Below are 13,639 nucleotides of genomic sequence, written 5' to 3' on the forward strand. Positions count from 1 at the left end.
GGCCTGTCCTGGTCGCCTTACGAGAATAGTCCCAAGTTAGCAAAATGACGTTAAAAAGACCTCTACTATACGTATTTTCAAGACGTTGAAGTTAGGTTCAATTTAGGTTCTGAATGAAAGGTGAAAATATGTATTTTCCAGATGTTGAAATCAGGTTCATTTTTGGTACTGAATGAAAGTTGAAAATACATAATTTATAGGCGTCTACGTTTGGGCCAAATCAAAGCTGGCCCAGAACAGACAAAATCTGAACCAAACCTATGAGTGGTCCAGAGTGGACCAGCAAGCAACATCTGTGTATATGGAAATCAAGGCCGGTCCAGATGGCACCAAAAAAAGACATTGGACAAGACCAGAAAATACATCCAGAAGGCATCAGTGTCGGTCAGTGCTTACTGAGGTATAGTTTACATTGTCGCCTGACATAGAATTTTTAGGAATGCCCATCTATGTGGGAGGCCTACCATTTGTAAAACACAAGCAAAGACTGCAGGTGCGGACAGGACCCCCAAAAAATATGTCAAAAAGACATCGGCCCGTGCTTACTGAGGTGCAGCCTACCATGTCGGCCCCCAATAGAATTTTATGAATGCCCATCGATATGGTAGACCCACCGGCATTGGCTTTATTAGTCCTGATTGGCTATTTAAGCTCTGAATATCAGCTTACCAACTTTATCCTTAGTTATCCTGAGCCTATATGCAATGTGTTGACAGTTTGGAAAATGCAGAAGTATTTTCTTTTTTGCTACCATTAGCTCGTAAAAAAATATACAGATACAAACTTGAAACCACTGATGTATGGGATGAAACTCATGGACAGCAGTTGTGAGAAGCCTGGTTGTCCATTCCATATGGTACATTTTACTTTGACCTGTCCTGTTTTCAGGATATGTTGTTTGTTAACATGTCAGCACATTTTCTATTTGATTGGGCGCCATTTAGGTTCGGCTATTTGTTTGGAGAACCCTTATGTAAAAGGTTTCCATCTCATTACATTTTATCTCTGGCCTGTAGGCTACAGCAAAGGCCACATACTCATTCCACCATATGCTATATCTGCTACATAATTTATGTTAGATTTGTTTTTTTATGGAATGTTTGTGGAGCAGGCTGGGAATGGACAAGATAAATATTTTGGACAAGATAAATATTTTGCATCCCTGCCTTTGACAAAGAGGGCACTGCTTATCATAGTGCGGCATCAGCGCTCACCTAAAAAGGCCATATGCCACTGGTCGAGAGAAATTGAGCAGAATTATGTGAGGTTTTATGTGTTGTTGGAGTGGTATCTTGGTCTGTTTAGCACAGAAAATACCGCACTCGTCAATCTGCCGCCATAGGCCATGAGTGGGTCTGCAGATTTCATGTGAACCACAAAACCGTCCCTCCCACAAACAGGGCATCACAATTTCACACTCAATTCGTGCAAATATGTACAAAAAAAGTATTTCAGCAGATTTCGTGCATTTTTGATTGTTTTTGTGTGGCTTAATTTGTTGAAAAACACACATTTTTGTGCGACTTAATTAGTACGAAAATACACAAATTTTTGTGCGACTTAATTCAAAGAAAAATACACAAATCTTTGTGACTTCATTCCTAAGAAAATACATTTTTGGGGGGCAAACTTATTATGAGTTATTAGAGCAATGCATGATGGGCAATGGTGTTCTACGCTGCCTTTTTCTTGTGTCCCACATTTATTTATATTAAAAACAAACGTGTTAACAACCCAATATTGTTAATCAACTAGGTTGTCACTGAATAATTATAATATAATAGTAGCCTTATGTTGTTTTTATTTTTATTTTATTGCTGCCAATACTGTTTTCTATGCTTGTTTTCTCTTAATACTTTGGGATACTGGTGCACTTGTTGTCAGAAAGGTCTTTTTTTTGTGTGTGTAGGTAACAGTAGGTCTACACAATTTTCTTCATAATGCATTTAATACAAGGCTTCACTTATTCATGTACATTACACCATTTGTTTCATAATGCATTTTATACAAGGCTATGTCGAATTTTATGAGGTTTGCCAGATTGGAGAAAAAAATACAGATTTTTATTTTTTTTAAATGTGTGGTATCGATGAAGGTATTTGATTGGGGATTGGGGATATATTTTTATGATGGGAAATTGTAATATACACGCACGCACACAAACACTTACATACATATACACACACTCACTTCGTTTGTTATAACCACCTCTCGAGTTTTGTATTCATTAACTGGTTAAATGTTTGTCGTTTGCATGTTTCAGTACTAATTAACATGCTTATATTAGCATTTTTATACATATTCTGTATTTCCACTGAAGAAAGCAATAATTCATCAACACACTACTGTAAATAAATGAACACTAGCTGTTATAAAATGGAAATAAATAGTGGGAAATGCTCAGTCTGAAGCAATTCGGCTATGGGTTTCACAGTCCTACAATAATGACACAAGTTATATCCCCTTAAAATGGTTTATTTACAACCTATGGGGTATAAGATGTTGGAAATATTGGCATAGGAGAGTCTGAAAGGAAGTAAATACCCTAACCCTAAGCTATGTTCAATGTCAGCAGCAATTTCCAGTGGGAAATGCTCAGTCTGAAGCCATTCGGCTATGTGTTTCACAGCCCTATAATATTGATACAAGTTATATCACTTTTAAAAATGGTTTATTTACAACCTCAGGGGTATAACATGTTGGACAAAGTGGTATAAGAGAGTCTGACATATAACCCCTAACTTGAGTTCAGTCTTCGCCAAAGAGAACCAAAAGGGGCCTAGCTTCATCCTTCATGACTGGGAAAGGCCTTGATTCTAGGCTGTAGAGAATCCTACAGCCATCTCATTAGATCAGAACAGGATTGATGATTTGCTGGATTGCATCCTAAAAAAAGGATAGTTGTGTTTCGCTGCATAACATACTTACATCATGCGGCCATAGTTTACCCACCAGTCTTATATAGTTGTTTGTTTGCAACCAGGCTGTGCCCTCCCTCCTAGAGTTTGTTGAGCAGACAAAGAAAGAAGCCAGACACACTCCAACTCAGTTTAAAGTGGGCAAAAGTAGTGACATTTGACATCCTCCAACATCTACATAACTTGGTCAGATGTAAAGACTAATAACTTTGAAAACGTGCTAAAGCTTGTTAAATAATAGGCAGATGTATCTAACCAAGCCAACCCCATATGTATGTTCATTTGGCTGCAGATCCAGCCTCCCCAACTAATGTGTTTTGTGTGTGTGTGTGTGTATACATTTCTGTCTTGTCCAGATAATAAAGTATTAGAATTATATTTTTTTCTCCTTCTTCGCAACAGCTGCAGATATAAAGGGCAAATTCTGCATCATAGGATTCATCTACAGCAGGCTTTACAATAAGATTGACAAGCTAAAATGAATACTTTGAATTATGATTTCATTAAAGCTGAGATCTGCAAAAGGTGAAACAGCTGTTCTATCGATTGTGCAATGATGTACAATGATGTCCAAGGGGGAAAAAAACATTGTTTCTTTGTTTAAAGTAATGTCTTTGTTGTTATAATACTTATTTAAATCAGACTCTTGAAGTCCTCTAGGAATTTGAGAAGCATTGATTTAGATCATGTGATTAAACTACTGTTAGCTACTGTAATAAGATGCCTTTGGGGAATTTTTTTTCACACAAACCTCATTTGTTTGCTTTTCAGGAAGATGATAAAACGCACAATGAACTCAGAAGACACCCGCAGCGCAAGCACCAGTCCAAAAGCCCCAGTGGAGCAAGCACAAAGTGGGTCAAGTCCCAATGGAGAGACAGAAGGAGAGTCCATCCCAGTGTGAATGATCAGACAAAGGAAGTCTACGCCAAAATGATTTATTGCCTTCGAGAACCAGCACCCAGTCACAGAGTCTGATCCATCTGCAGTTTTTGGGCTGCTACAAAGGGGATGCTACCAAGACTAAGATAGATGGCCAAATGTAGAAATCTAGCATATGCTGCTAAAGTATCTTTTTCAAGATTTAAGTAGTGTGAGAATTGAGAGAGCAGGATATTGAAATGTTTAATGATATATTTATTGATGTTTATGTATTGTTTGTGCATACATTCATTATTAAATCAATTAACCTACAGTGCTGACTCATTACTCTATACTTTTTATTTTTATGGTGGTTAAGTACAAAGAAATAATAATAACGCATGAGATGGAATTCAATAGATTTTAATCGATATAGGCAACAAAGTTGACATACTAGTTTCTGAAATAATTAGGGCTACAGCAAGATGGTGTTAAAATGTGACTGATTATTGGAAAAGGTTCCACTGCAAGTTGAATCCACCCTCCGGCGAGTTGAAGTAGTCCTTGTTCTCGTTTCTGACATTCTTGCCTTCCCTGGCGAAGTTATTGCTGAAACCTACCCTGATATGCAGCATGGACTCTGTAGGAGCCGCGTGCGGCAATGTTTGCAAACACAGAAAGGTTCCTATAGGCTTCTTGATGGCCAACAGCTGCAAATGTCGGCCGTCATTCTCCACATTTTATGCAAGCGAGGGAGTTCCATGACTTCCATTTCAAATGTCCACTGAGCATGCGTAAAACACTTCTCTTCCTATGGTTCTCCACAAGGAAAGACGACATTCGAATGCAGTTTAAACCACCTCCTAGCGAATTTATCTAATGCGCTCTAGAGCGCCTAAAGTCGTTTTACTGTGCTTTGTCGCTGTTATTTGTTAATGCGCATCAGTTCTAGCGCTTTAATGTTTTATGGAAATAGGTCTCCATAATGACAATCTAAGTAACCTACCTACAACTGGTTAAAAAGTTGTCACAACGTGCGCTCTTCTCACTAACATGAAAAGTCTCACCGCACAATTTTAGTAAAAAAACGCGGACATTGCAACCCTGATTGGCTCTCTGTAGAATTGCTATACATGGTTTCGCTGAAAACGTCACGAAAACCATGCGCACGTTTCAATGGGGCAGAAGTCCATGAGTTGTAATTCTGGATGGCCAGATAGCTACCAACAATGACAAGAAGCTGCTATGTTGGGAATCGTAAGTCACTCGTTTCAGCTAGTTTGATCTTGTTCTTGATACCATGTATTGTATTGAGGTGTTTTGACCAGAGGAGAAAGTATGGTGGTATTGTCCAGTACAGCATCCCTGCCAAATAAATAGTGGGGGTATGTTGTACTGGTAAAACATGAGCCTATCACAATAATGAAAACAAAATGTCAAGACAACTGTAGGCTATTTCACTGTTATTTATCATTACCATATGGTGAATATGGTGAATAGACCTGAAAACAAGTGGTATAGATGACCACAATATTTAAAAAAATAAAATAATTTTCACCTTTATTTAACCAGGTTGGCTAGTTGAGAACAAGTTCTCATTTACAACTGCGACCTGGCCAAGACAAAGCAAAGCAGTTCAACACATACAACAACACAGAGTTACACATGGAATAAAAAAACATACAGTCAGTAATACATTAGGGAAAAAAAGTCGATATACATTGTGTGCAAATGAGGTGAGATAAGGGAGGTAAAGGCAATAAATAGGCAACGGTGGCTAAGTAATTACAATATAGCAATTAAACACCGAATGGTAGATGTGCAGAAGATGAATGTGCAAGTAGAGATACTGGGGTGCAACGGAGCAAGATAAATAAATAAATAAATACAGTATTGGGATGAGGTAGTTGGATGGGCTGTTTACAGATGGGCTATGTACGGGTGCAGTGATGTGTGAGCTGCTCTGACAGCTGGTGCTTAAAGCTAGTGAAGGAGATCTGTGTCTCCAGCTTCAGGGATTTTTGCAGTTCATTCCAGTCATTGGCAGCAGAGAGCTGGAAGGAAAGCTGGCCAAAGGAGGAATTGGCTTTGGGGGTGACCAGTGAGATATACCTGCTGGAGCGCGTGCTACGGGTGGGTGCTGCTATGGTGACCAGTGAGCTGAGATAAGGTGGGGCTTTACCTACAGAGACTTATAGATGACCTGGAGCCAGAGGGTTTGGCGACGAGTATGAAGCGAGGGCCAGCCAACGAGAGCGTACAGGTCGCAGTGGTGAGTAGTATATGGGGCTTTGGTGACAAAACGGATGGCACTGTGATAGACTGCATCCAATTTGTTGAGTAGAGTGTTGGAGGCTATTTTGTAAATGACGTCGTCGAGGATCGGTAGGATGGTCAGTTTTACGAGGGTATGTTTAGCAGCATGAGTGAAGGATGCTCTGTTGCGAAATAGGAAGCCGATTCTAGATTTAATTTTGTGTTGGAGATGTTTAATGTGAGTCTGGAAGGAGAGTTTACAGTCTAACCAGACACCTAGGTATTTGTAGTTGTCCACATATTCTAAGTCAGAACCGTCCAGAGTAGTGATGCTGGACGGGTGGGCAGGTGCGGGCAGCGATCGGTTGAAGAGCATGCATTTAGTTTTAGTTGCATTTAGGAGCAGTTGGAGGCCATGGAAGGAGAGTTGTATGGCATTGAAGCTCGTCTGGAGGTTAGTGAACACAGTGTCCAAAGAAGGGCCTGAAGTATACAGAATGGTGTCGTCTGCGTAGAGGTGGATCAGAGAATCACCAGCAGCCAGAGCAAAATCATTGATGTATACAGAGAAAGAGTCGGCCCAAGAATTTAACCCTGTGGCACCCCCATAGAGACTGCCAGAGGTCCGAACAACAGGCCCTCCGATTTGACACACTGAACTCTTTCAGAGAAGTAGTTGTGGACCAGGCAGGCCAATCATTTGAGAAACCAAGGCTGTTGAATCTGCCGATAAGAATGTGGTGATTGACAGAATCGAATGCCTTAGCCAGGTCGATGAATACGGCTGCACAGTATTGTCTGTTATCGATGCCGGTTTTGATATCGTTTAGGACCTTGAGCGTGGCTGAGGTGCACCTATGACCAGCTCTGAAACCAGATTGCATAGCGGAGAAGGTACGGTGGGATTCGAAATGGTCGGTAATCTGTTTGTTAACTTGGCTTTCGAAGACCTTAGAAAGGCAGGGTAGGATAGATATAGGTCTGTAGCAGTTTGGGTCTAAAGTGTCTCCCCCTTTGAAGAGGGGGATGACCGTGGCTGCATTCCAATTTTTGGGAATCTCAGACGATACGAAAGAGAGGTTGAACAGGCTAGTAATAGGGGTGCAACAATTCCAGCAGATCATTTTAGAAAGAGAGGGTCCAGATTGTCTAGCCCGGCTGATTTGTAGGAGTCCAGATTTTGTAGCTATTTCAAAACATCAGCTATCTGGATTTGGGTGAAGGAGAAATGGGGAGGCTTGGGCGAGTTGCTGTGGGGGGTGGAGGGCTGTTGACCGGGGTAGGGGTAGCCAGGTGGAAAGCATGGCCAGCCGTAGAAAAGTGCTTATTGAAATTCTCAATTATAGTGGATTTATCGGTGGTGACGGTGTTTCCTAGCCTCAATGCAGGGGGCAGCTGGGAGGGGATGCTCTTATTCTCCATGGACTTTACAGTGTCCCAGAACTTTTTGGAGTTTGTGTTACAGGATGCAAATTTCTGCTTGAAAAAGCTAGCCTTAGCTTACTTCCCTGAAAAGTTGACAGTTTGAGTTATAATACCCATAAAACCTAGCAGTCAAACGGAAATGGCTCCAATTGTTTTACCACCATACATTTTTCCCATAGGGGATTTTAGAAACACTTAAAATAAGGGCTGTGTTTCATGTAAGCTTACCCTGGCTGTCACGACTTCTGTCGAAGTCGGTTCCTCTCCTTGTTTGGGCGGTGGTCGACTTCACCGGTCTTCTAGCCATCGCCGATCCATTTTTCATGTTCCATTTGTTTTGTCTTGTTTTCAGACACACCTGGTTTCAATTCTCTAATTACATGTTGTATATTTTCCCTCTGTTTCCCCCATGTCCTTGTCGGGAATTGTTTATTTTGTAAGTACTCGTGCTATGTGTTACTGGTGCGCTACGGGTTTTGTACCCGTGTGTTTGTTGTTTTGTATGCCGTTAGTTTTATATATTAAACTGCTCCGGCTATTCACCAAGTTCTGCTCTCCTGCGTTTGACTTCCCTGCCACCAGTTACGCACCCCTTACACTGGCGTTTTGATAACCTTCTAAATCTCTCTAGGAGAAGGTGTCTACTATCAATATGTTTGCATGTATTTTACTCCCCCAAAAATGAAATGCTGATTCGCTGCTAATGTGGCTATCATAAAGAACTACAAATGCCATGATGATCTGGATGAGACTGCCTGTCACGTCTTGACCAGTAAAGGGGTTATTTGCTATTATAGTTTGGTCAGGACGTGGCAGGGGGTGTTTGTTTTATGTGGTTCGGGGTTTGTTTGTATATGTGTTTTGTAGAGGGGTGTTTGTTTAGATTAGTCCGGGATTTTTGGTTAGGTTCTATGTTGTGTATTTCTATGTTAAATCTAGGGTGTTTAGTTCTATGTTTAGTTCATTGGAGTGGGCCTTCAATTGGAGGCAGCTGTTTCTCGTTGCCTCTGATTGAAGGTCCTATATATAGGGGTGTGTTTGTTTTGGGTATTGTGGGAGGTTGTTTGTGCACTGCTATGTTTAGCCTGCATTACTAGTTTGCTGTCGTTCGTTTTTTTTTTTTTTTTTTTTTTTTTTTTTTTTTGTAGTATAGTGTGCATCATAAAATAAAGATGAGCATTCAAGTACCCGCTGCATTTTGGTCCACTTCCTACGACGGCCGTTACACTGCCGAATCGAGGCAAAGGTAAGAAGCTCTGGATTAACAATCTAATGTTAGCTAAATGTAGTTTTAAATTGACACAATACATGTTATCAAAGGTGTCAGCTAGAGATGACATGCAGGAACGTACAGGGATTTGTAGTTTTGCATAATGTCTACTTTGATGCCAATTGGAATTTTCGAATCAGAGTAAATAGAGACAAATATATTGATAAGTCACCTTGTCCGAGAGAGATTTACATGGTTATCAAAATGTCATGCCAGGTTAAGCCTACATGAAACACAAGCCTTATTTTAAGTGTTTCTAAAATCCCCAATGGGGAAAAAATGAATGGCGGAAAAACGATTCGACCCCTTTCCCTGTTTGACCGCTAGGTTTTATGGGTATTGTGATATCTTCACTGTGGGGCTCTATAGCCTATGCTCCAAAATGCCATGTGGTTCAAGGAGAAAACTGAAATTTTGCCAAGGCAGAAATGAGTGGCCAACAGCAGTGGAGGCATTAATTCTGCCCTAATGACAATCACCAAATGTCACTACACTTTTAGTTGTTTTTGTGTAACAGATGTCTCTTTCCATTCACCACTTTTTGGAGGCTGGAAGTATGTTGATAGTGGATGAACGTATAAAAAGAGGTAGGCCTACCAGTAGCAGTGCTTGGGTAAAATATAAACTAGTTCATATGCCTTGACACAGTGAGATAAAGGCCTAAGGCCAGGACAATAAGAAGACAGTGGCAGAATCAACTCAACCACACATTTGTTTCATTACAAAATCGGAGAGCACAATCTGTTCAATGAAGTCCACAAAACATATTGCATGCAACAAACAAAATGTTTCGGACTACTAAACAACTACTGATTTAGAACCTCTGAGAGTTACCACAAGTTGCAAAGGAAACAGGAGCTGCTATATGCATGCTGTAAGGCAGTAGTTAACTTGTTCTTTAAAAAATAGCATTGTATTTGTTCAAACACAATTCTCTCCATCAGTTTACTAAGAACAGGTAGCAAACTGATTGGGCTGCTGTTAGAGCCAGCAAAGGGTGCTTTACTATTTGTAGGTAGTTGAATAACTTTAGCTTCTTCCATGCCTGTGGACACACTCATTTAGGTTTTGGTTAAAGATGAGGCAAATAGGGGTGGCAATATAGTCCGCTAGCATTCTCAATAGTTTCCCATCTAGGTTGTCTATACCTGCTGGCTCATCATCATTAACCTCTCTGGGCCAGTGGGACGCTTGCGTCCCACCCTAATCAACAGCCAGTGGAATCGCGTCGCGCAAAACCTCATAAATGCTATAACTTCAATTTCTCAAACATATGACTATTTTACACCGTTTTATAGATACACCTCTCCTGAATCGAACCACGTTGTCCGATTTCAAAAAGGCTTTACAGCAAAAGCAAAACATTAGATTATGTCAGCAGAGTACCCAGCCAGAAATAATCACACAGCCATTTTCAAAGCAACTAGCATGCATCACAAATACCCAAAACACAGCTAAATGCAGCACTAACCTTTGACAACCTTCATCAGATGACTCCTAGGACATCATGTTACACAACACATGCATTTTTTGTTCGATAAAGTTCATATTTATATATAAAAACAGCATTTTACATCGGCGCATGACGTTCAGAAAATCTTTTGCCTCAAATGCTTCCGGTTTATTAGCGCTACAATTTACAAAATTACTATTCGAAAAACATTGTTAAAATGTAATATTGTCATTCAAAGACTTATAGATTAACATGTCTTGAATGCCATCTCTTTGCCAGATTTAAAAATAAATTTACTGGGAAATCACACTTTGCAATAAACGACGTGGTATGCCCAGAAAAAAAGTCTAGGCTATAAATGTTGGAGCCATCTTGGAACGATCAACCATCAAAAATACTATTGTAAATAATCCCTTACCTTTGATTATCTTTATCAGAAGGCACTTCTAGGAATCCCAGGTCCATAACAAATGTAGTTTTGTTCAAAAAAGTTCATAATTTATGTCCCAGTAGTGTTAGCGCGCTATGAAGGCTAGTGAAAATGTACCGTGTGAGTCTGACTTGTCATCAGGAATGAGCAAAAAATATATATTTAAGTTCGTTCAAACATGTCAAATGTTGTATAACATAAATCTTTAGGGGCTTTTTCAACCAGGGCTTCAATAATATTCCATTGGGACGGTTGCATTGTCTTTCAAAACGTTTCGAAAAGGGAGAGTACCCATGGGCGCCGACGTCACAATGGTAATGGCCCATCCCCTGTGACCAAGATAAACAGGCTCTCTTTCAGTCTTTTTTGATAGTAGGAGACTCAAACCACTTTGTAAAGACTGGGGACATCTAGTGGAAGCCATAGGAAGTGCTAAATGATCCACAAGCCCCTGTGTGTTTCAATGGCAAATGTTTGAAGTGATATCCACACATCAGATTTCAGTTTCCTGTCAGGATTTGTCTCAGGGTTTTGCCTGCCAAATGAGTTCTGTTATACTCACAGATACCATTCAAACAGTTTTAGAAACTTTAGGGTGTTTTCTATCCAAAGCCAATAATGATATGCATATTCTAGTTACTGGGCAGGAGTAGTAACCAGATTAAATCGGGTACGTTTTTTTATCCGGCCGTGTCAATACTGCCCCCTAGCCCTAACAGGTTTGAATAACAACCGTGCTTCCCCCTCTTCCACACTAACTTTACCAAATTCAAACAGCAATCCTTCTCTTTCATTATTAATCTTCAATACACAAGTATGATGGTTCACTGGTCAATGTTGTCATTTCACTAATAAGTTTGTCCACTTTACTGGTGAAATGGTCATTGAAATGATTGGCTATATCATAAGATTGTGTTATAAATTACCCATCAACTTCAATGAATGATGGAGAGGAAATGGGTTTTCTGCCCATAAAATAATTTATTTGAACCATAGACATTTTCAATTCAGGGTGCTCTAGCAGATATCACATTATCTGATATAATAATAAAATAATAATAATAATGAGTTATTACCAGGTTATGGCTACTTGGTGATCACTAGCACTGCTCGCCTGGCTACACGTTGTGGTGACTGAAATGGCTGGCGCCTACCCATCAAAAACGCAACATTTTCTGGTCATGGTTGTCAATATTATTTTCAGAAAAAGGTGCAAAACGTAATCAAAGCGCATGTCCCTATCTTTTTTTTCAAGATATGGCGTATTTAAACAGGCGGAAGACAATTTTTTATAAATAACATTTTAGTTTACGATTTTTTTGTAATTTGATATGGGTCAACATCTGTTTGTTCGTAGGCATAAAATTGAGCGAATGGTGCGCAGGTCCACTGAGTTGCAAACCAAGTGGATGGGTCTAGCTCATTACTTAGCAGCTAATGGTGATTTGTAGATCTGACACAGTTGCTACCTCAGATTGAGCCCAGCGAGTGTATTGAAAGAGGTATGCAGTACCTGCAGATGGCCATGGCGAAGAGCAAGAGAGCAAGTTTTTTTTCTTCAGAAAAAACACTAACCCTAACCCAAGGTCTAGCCCTTAAAATAGTTAGGTAAAGTGCATTCGGAAAAGTATTCAAGACCCCTTGACGTTTTCTACATTTTCTTAAGCTACAGCCATATTCTAAAATGGATTAAATACATTCACTGCAGCCACCCTGCCCCCCAGCCCCGCTCACCCCGTTATCCACAACCTCCCATTACACCCCAGGTTCCAGGAACTCCACGACCCTGACCACCCCATCTGCAGCATCCACCCCCAGCCTGATCAGAAGCCCCAGGAAGTGGGCGGGAAGCACCAATGTGACCAGACCATTAGAACTAGACAGGACCTCTGCTATCCAGACCACTGAGAGGGTTGCTACTCTTCTAAGTAGCCTGACAGAGGCCCTTCTGGCTGTGGCTCTCAACACCAGTTCCACACAAAGGTGGTAATCCAGCTGTCTGGTTGGTGGCAGTGCCTCTGCTTCCCCTGGACTCTCCTCATTTTCCTCCTCTGTCTTCCAGTCACAGTGCTGTCCATGCTCCAAGAGAGAAAGAACTCCCAGACTCACCACAATCAGCATGGCCCTTACAAACGCCCTCTGACGTCCCATGAAGCTCCAGCATCTACCTACCCCTCCTCCTCATATGTCCTCCTTGTTTTTTCTCCCCTGGATGGAGAACGATCTGTCTCTGTTTCCTCTGCCATTGCTTATTTTTCATTAGCAATACTTTTTTATTTAATGGCCTAAACTGTACAGTCAATGTGTGAGTTCGAGCTGATCATTTGTCAAGTTGGTGTCCAATGTTGGTCACTACATTTCAAAGTGTGTTGCATTCTGGAGTAAAAAATAACCAAACTTGCGCCAACATGTCCACAGCATAAACCTTACAAAACTCATGTGATCTTAGGTCATGAAGTTTTGACTGCAAGTTTCTGCAGTTGCATTTTACCAACTTCAGCAATCGCCTGCATTGTGGAAGGATCTATATTCTATAATCATTAAGTTGTTTTTGTTTGACCATGCAAATGAGACCAAATACATGAATGTTATATGAGGCGCTCTCACTGATTAATTGTACAATGCAGGTTTACACACACACACACGATTTCAGTTTGTGAGTGTGTGATAATATACTGAACAAAAATATGAATGCAACATATAAAGTGTTGGTTCCATGTTTCATGAGCTGAAATAAAAGTTCCCAGAAATGTTCCATATGCACAAAAAGCTTATTTCTCTCACATTGTGTGCACAACTTTCTTTACATCCCTGTTAGTGAGCATTTCTCCTTTGCCAAGACAATCCATCCACCTGACAGGTGTGGCATATCAAGAAGCTGATCAAACAGCATGATCATTACACAGGTGGACCTTGTGCTGGGAACAATAAAAGGCCACTCTAAAATGTGCAGTTTTGTCATACAACACAATGCCACAGATATCTCAAGTTTTCAGGGAGCATGCATTGGCACGCTGACTGCAGGA

The sequence above is a fragment of the Salmo trutta genome, chromosome 32, assembly GCF_901001165.1.
Source record: "Salmo trutta chromosome 32, fSalTru1.1, whole genome shotgun sequence".
NCBI lineage: Eukaryota > Metazoa > Chordata > Actinopteri > Salmoniformes > Salmonidae > Salmo > Salmo trutta.